Source organism: Cnephaeus nilssonii (genome assembly GCF_951640355.1).
Source record: "Cnephaeus nilssonii genome assembly, chromosome: 2".
Taxonomy (NCBI): domain Eukaryota; kingdom Metazoa; phylum Chordata; class Mammalia; order Chiroptera; family Vespertilionidae; genus Cnephaeus; species Cnephaeus nilssonii.
In genome coordinates, this window is record NC_137073.1 from 24,055,850 (window position 1) to 24,062,932 (window position 7,083).

A 7,083-nucleotide genomic window follows, 5' to 3' on the forward strand; every position below is an offset into this window, starting at 1 on the left:
GGTAGGGTAATTGGATATAATTAAGCTGGTCTAAGTAGCATCTGGCTTAGTTCTAATTAATTATATGGCAAGTTACTTAGCCCCTGGGATTCTTTCTCCTCATCACTAAGATTGGGCTAATAATAGCAAACCCATAACGTACTGCATAGATAACATTGAAGGGTGTGGACTAGGACAATATCTGGTATTGTCAACAATCATACCACCAGCACCATCATCATCATTAGCATTGTCATCATCCCTAGGATTCAGGTCTCTTAATCTGACTATGTGATGCCTTTTCAATATCATCTTATTTGGATCAGTCCTTTTCATAAGCGGAAGGGATGCTGGCAGAAGTAATTTCCTCCAGGTTTCATTTTCACCAATTTAAACATTGTGGTTCTGAGAAACAAGGCAGATATCTTTGCAGATGTTACCAACTCTTTAGGAGTGTCCACCTGGGATCAAATACTTATGCAAAAGTCCCAACCTTGACCTTTAGAATTGGAATGCTCTCTCTTCCTTTAATGTTTTAGACTCCCTTTGGTGCTGCTTAGAAACTGATGAAACCTAAAATCTGATCACTAAGTGCTTTTTGAAGGAACACCCAGTTTAAACACTTAATTTTATTGGTAACTAAAACCCGTGTTTGCTATTTTCTTTGCAAAGAACTCTGAGGTTTTGAAATCAGCCCTCTGCAAATAAAAACATCCTGACTAGACTTCTCAGCATGCCCTGTGTGGATGAATAGTTTTGCAAATAGAAAATATTGTGCATTTTCTTGATTTCAAGTGGCTGGAATTTTACTAGAAAATCACAGCGGCCCCGAGGCCATGTAATTCAGTGTTCCCGACACCATTCGGCCATCTGCCATTTGCTTCCCCAACCTTAGTGCCCCTCCCTACAACCCTATTTGGAGACAGTTAAACTTTGATTACATAGAATAGTCAGAGTAGGGAAGGTTCTGAATAAATACAATTTCTGGTTCATTAGGGAATCATTCCAGTAGGAAAAGATCACTGTGTAGACCTATGAGTGTTATCAGTAACACTTATTAACTGCGTGTCTTTGTTCAAGTCACAACTTTGCAGTCTTTATTACTACAGCCAAGGTTTCAAGGTTACTTTGAGGATTAGAAATAAATTTGAAAGGCATATGGCATATTATAGGTGTTCAGAGAGAGTTGCTTTTCTTCCCTTCTACTTTTTCATTTGTTTATTTAACAATGTATTGAATAGCTACTGGGGGCCAAACACATTCCTAGGAATTGGGGATATAATGTAAAAGAAAACTATGTTGCCCATGCCCTTGAGATAATATAGTTAAACTGGGATATACTCTAGATGGGGAAGTTTAGGGTGCTTTGGAAGTTCATAGGAGAGGAATCTAACATAGTCTGAGTCCATTTATAGATTATAGATGGATTATAAATGATGGTGATAATGATGATGACAGCATTCACATTTTGTGCTGAGCATGGACATTAAGTGACTTGACCAAGGCCACACAGCTGATAAGTGTCAGAGTCCAATTCAAACTAAGGCTCTTCCTAACTCCAGAGTCTAAGACTCTCTCCAAGCTCATGGAGCTTAAGGATTTACGCCGAAGTAGACAAGGAATGAAATTTGAGGCATCCGTATCTTTACACTGTGATGACATCCACTATACTCTTTCTTATAATCCAAACCCACTACAGTAGGTCCTCGGGTTACGTCGGAGATCCGTTCCTATGGCGCGACGTAACGCGATTTTCACCCTAAGTCGGAACCCACCTACGTAAGCACCTAGGTTGCTCACTGTGGAGCACATACACAGCAGTAATGAAGTGAAACGGTAAAAAAGAATACAAAGAAAGATAACAATCCCTGACCTTTACTTGTGGTAAATAAATAATAAAAAACATAAAGCACATATGTACATACGTCAAAATGACAGAACTTTTTTTTTTAATAAATAAATGGGAGATGGCGCCGTAACCACAAAACGACATACGCTGAGTCCGACATAACCCAAGGACTGTCTGTATTTTTCAATATTTTATAACTCCATGTAAGAAGGAACTGATGGGTTAAACAGTGTCACTTGCCTACCAAACACCATGTGACGAGACCACGTGATCATGGACACCCTCTGTGACCGGGAACGAATATGGGCTTGTTACCAACAGCTTCCATGAGCCATGGAGGATTTTGACAGAGAATATTGTGAGGTGGGAGTTAGTGAGCTTCAAGCTCATCTATGGCCAACTTGCTCTCGATCAGATATAAACATCCTCAGGAATCAAAACATCTCTTGCTTTGCCTCTAAGTTCTGTGGCTGAGGATGACAGTAGATGGGAGTTCGCTGGCAGGTGGAGCCCACAGGTCTGTCATTGTGCAGCTTTAATATCTACAACATGACAACAGCTTCCAAAGTGGCAGATAGACAACACAGACATTAATTAAATCAGCCAGCTCAGTGGGATCCCTCTACTGAGACTCAGAAAGTAGAGATAAGAGCCAGCAGTTGCCTTTGAGGTGCAGACCGAGAGAAAGCCAATATCCCCACCACCCTTGAATGCCCTCAGACACTCTGGCACAATAATAGGCTGTCTATCATCCAGTGAGGAAATCTGGTCCTGATATGCTTGGTGCCTGAAAAGAATGGGTTGATACCAGCTATAAATTGATGTGAGGCAGCTTGAGCACTTACACGGCTGATCACAACCAGAATGAACTGGTTTTCATACAATATCCTTGAAAGTCCAAATTCCTGGTCCTGGAATCCTTGTCTGTTTGATGAATTTCAGCCTCATTTCTCAGCTCCTTCCTTTTCCAAACACATTATCCCCTTTTAGCTCTCACCACAGTCGGTCTATATTCAAGGACTTAGCAGATTGACCTGCTGTCTTGCCCACCTGCCTGGAAGATCCTTAAAGGTAAGAACTCTATCTTGTTTATCTTTTTAACTTGGCCCATAGAAGGACCAATAGAGCTTCTCTACTCTTGTCTAGGTAGTGGGTTCTCAAAGCCTTTTTATGTTGAATGAAGAAAGGAAGAAAAGAAAGAAGAGAGTCCAGTTGTCCACTCATGTAGTGGGCACCCCGCATGAAGCTGGTGACTGGGGTGCACTACATTCACTATGATCACCCAGTTGAAAGATGTAAAGTCAATCCTTGCTCACTCAGCTGTCAGTTACCAAATGGGACATTAACTATCTCTCTACTCTGCTCCTTCTAAATCACTGTTCCTAGGTACATCCCTGCCTTTCACCCCCACCCTCATGCATAGCCATGGGTGTCTCTTCTACTCCTCATCTCAATCTAAGGCCAACAAGCCTCTATTTACTTGCTTTAAATTGTCTTCAATGTGACTAACCTTTCCTTGGATGAAAATATTTGGAGAAAAATCCAAAGCACAAAATGTGGGTTGAAATACTAACCATCTCCTTGATGCCTTAGTATTCACCGTGCCTGACCTGCACTTTTCATGGTGGCTGTTTCTGTATAGCATACAGTATACTGCATTAGCCCAAGACATTGTTGCTTGTAGCTTTTTGCACTATTGTTTTGGCTGGATTTGTATTACACATGTGTATTTTTTTTTATTCCACACTAAAAATAAACCCCACACAAAACAAAATAAAATACAGTAAAATAGTTTGTTCTGCAAAGATTAATCCCATGATAGTATTTCTCTTACACTTTATTATGATAAACAGAATGCCACTCTTGTTTTTAGCCTTGAGTTGCATTTCAGATGATCCTCCTTCAAAAACCTTAATTTTGAGTTGATAGGAAGCTCTGGTTTCTGAGTAATAATAAAAGCTGAGTGTAAAGAATCATTTTGGTGCTGGCCTTTCCAGGCGTTGGGTCCCAAAGGCTCTGGACAACTTGTAAGTAAGCCACGGTGTCCAATATCAGTGCCACCCAGAGTCCCCAGGTCTCCTCTTCCAATTAGAAACATAGTCCATGAAAAAGGCAACGTGGCACCTGGGCTAGATTCATAAATTAGCTGAACCTGGAGACAGAAGAACTGAGTTCTAGTTACACCAGTTATCGGCTATGGGACTTTGGACAGTCTTTCCAGGCCTCAGTTTCCAATCTGCCAACTGAGAAAGGTACTGCTACCCTCATGATAGAGCATGAGAATTGCTTACAACAGGCATGTGAAAGCACCTTGAAAACTCCAAAGTGCGACACAAATCTGAAAGATTATCGTCATCAAGGAGAAAGATGGAAATAGAAATGACCCAGGTATGGGATTTGGATGTGGGCCAAACCTGCGCTATGCGCTTACAAATGTTCCCTAAATTAAAAACACCGACTGCTGGAATAACAGACCCAAAGCAGAGGAAGATATAGCTCCATCATGGAGATTTTAATGCAGAGGTCCTCAAACTTTTTAAACAGGGGGCCAGTTCACTGTCCCTCAGACCGTTAGAGGGCCGGACTATAGTTAAAAAAAAAACAAAACTATGAACAAATTCCTATGCACACTGTACATATCTTATTTTGAAGTAAAAAAACAAAATGGCAAAAACACCCGCATGTGGCCCGCGGGCCATAGTTTGAGGACGCCTGTTTTAATGTGTTCTCGATTGGAGGAAAGAGAGTAGACACGTTGACTTCCTGAGACCCGAGGGAATCCTATCCTATCCTACCATTCATTTAACAAACAATTCTCATCAAGCATCACAGAGCATCACATGACATGATATATGTTGAGGATATGGAAACCAATGAGATATGATCCCTTCTCTGTCTGAGTAGAGAGTTAGTTATGGAGACAGAAATCACTCCTTTCTGGGGAACGAGGCAAAAGGTAATCAAAGAAAAGCAAGCAGTTTTAGGGGATTATTTTTTTGAAGAATAATTGCCAACATCCAGAGTGTTTTGGCCATCAATCCACATTGCAAGCAATCTTTTAAACTCTAATTTGTCTCCATCTGCAGGCTTGGATGGTGAGAATTTTTGTTTTCAAGATAAGGGATCAGAAAATAAAGATTCACTTCTGCTCACCAGACATCAGATATATATATATCTTTTGCATTGTCATGTTCAATGGATGCTTTTTAAGATCAGTTATTTTTATATCAAAGCAATTGCATGCACAGAGTTAGAAATATCCATCAGCCTTCAAAGGAAAAGCAGAGGTCCTCCGCCCCCACATCTCAGCTTCCTTCTCGGATACCTTTCCAAAGGCAAGGATTTTCAATGGTTAGCTCTTTCTTCCAGAAAGTTAGCTCTATATGACTAAGTATGCATATATCGCTATTTCTTAATTAATTTCCCCCAGGCGTTATAGATTGATTTTCCTGTTTGGGAAGATAAGGATTTTATTCTATTATACGGGGGCAAGTTCTGGCCCCTATCTTGGACAAAAGTGCGGGTTCTGTGGTTCTCAGAGCTTGCAGCTCTTCTCTGGAATTCTATACAGGCTGCTCCCACCTGAGGCTTTTCCAGGCTACAGAGAGATTGCTTTGATGGGGCAATTTTGGTAGGTTCAAACACACAAGCAGTCTTCCCACAGGCACTGGCTGCTGCTGTTTCCCAGTGGGAATTGCTCAGGGAGGCCCAGGCCTCCTGGAATGTAGGCCGGCATTGCAATGCAAAAAGAAAAAAAGCAAAACAGAACAAAACAAAAAACCCTTACAGGATGGCAAACTATTTGGCTGAAAATCCAAGGAGAGCTCAAGGGACCCTATGGGAGGAGGAACTGAGTAGGTGGTGGTGGAAGAGAGAGAAGAAAGGACATCCGCACAGGCCCTAGCACAGTTCAGAGAAGAGAATGAAAAACAGTCACGCTCAGGAATAAGACCTTAATATATGATAACAAGCCACGGGGAAGCTGAAGGATTACTCAGTGCACACTGCTGGGACAAATGCTAGTTAGCGATTTGGCAAAAACTCAGGTTGTCCTCACATCAGATTTAAACTGAAAAAAAAAGAGAAAAACAACAAACCTTTCAGATAGAGTATTTTTAATGAAATTAAGCACGAGAAACAAATAAAATTGAACGTGTATTGACTTGTTGAAACAGACAGGACTATAGGTAAATAAAATATATAAATATAACCACATATCTATTAGGAATGAATATATATATATATTTAAAAAATGTTAAAAGGAAGCAAAGTGGGACAATATTCTAAGCAAAGATGACAAGCCAAAGCTTGATATTCTTAACATAAAAGAACTTATAAAATCATTATGAAAATTATTAAGATGCTGAAAGTTAAATTAGACAGGAAAATAAAAATCACAAAGAGGCAACAAAATGGCTTTAAAAACATACGGGAAAATGTTCAGCCTTGCTAGTAATCAAAGAAATGTAAATTAAAATGGCAATACTATTTTCAGCTAGCAAATGTGTAACATTTCCAGAAAACCAAGAATACCCAAACTGAAGGGAGTGTGGTAAAATTGATACTCTCACCCACTGCTGGAAGCAATGTAAATTTGTGCAGCCCTTTGGAAGGCAATTTGGCAATGTGTATCAAGATCCTCAAAAATATCCATGCTTCTTAACTCAACAATTTTACCTCCAAGGCGGCAATCCTAAATGCAGCCAAAGCTTTTTGAATTAGAAAACTTCATCACAATGTTGTTTACAATGGGGAAAAAATGTACCATCTAAATGTATAACAAGATGGGAAATGGTTAGGTAAATGATGGCATCCATTTGCTGGGTTATCCCAAATCATTAGTACTGAGTCAGACCAACCTGGGTCTGTTCCTTGCTTTTCTCTGCATCCCTGGGACATTTCTGCTCATACCTCCTTATCTGTAAAATTGAACTAATGGCCTCCTGCAGGGTGGTTGTGAGAATTTGGCTCCGTATTTGGTACATTTACTAAGGGGTGCTTTTTTTGTTTCTCAGTCTTTCTTCATTTAACACCTGGCACTGTTCTTCCTATGATGCAGGATTCCTGTGGTCAAAGGATTTCACCAGGAAAGCAGGGAGGAAAAAGGACTAAAGGATTTGGGGGCCAGGGTAGATGAACTGGATGCAACTGCTACATAAATGCATAGATCCCACATACCACCCCTCACTCCTCTCCTGAAACTCCCCCACTTCCATTGGGATGGAGTAGATGTTTTTGTGCTAGATACTGAAGGT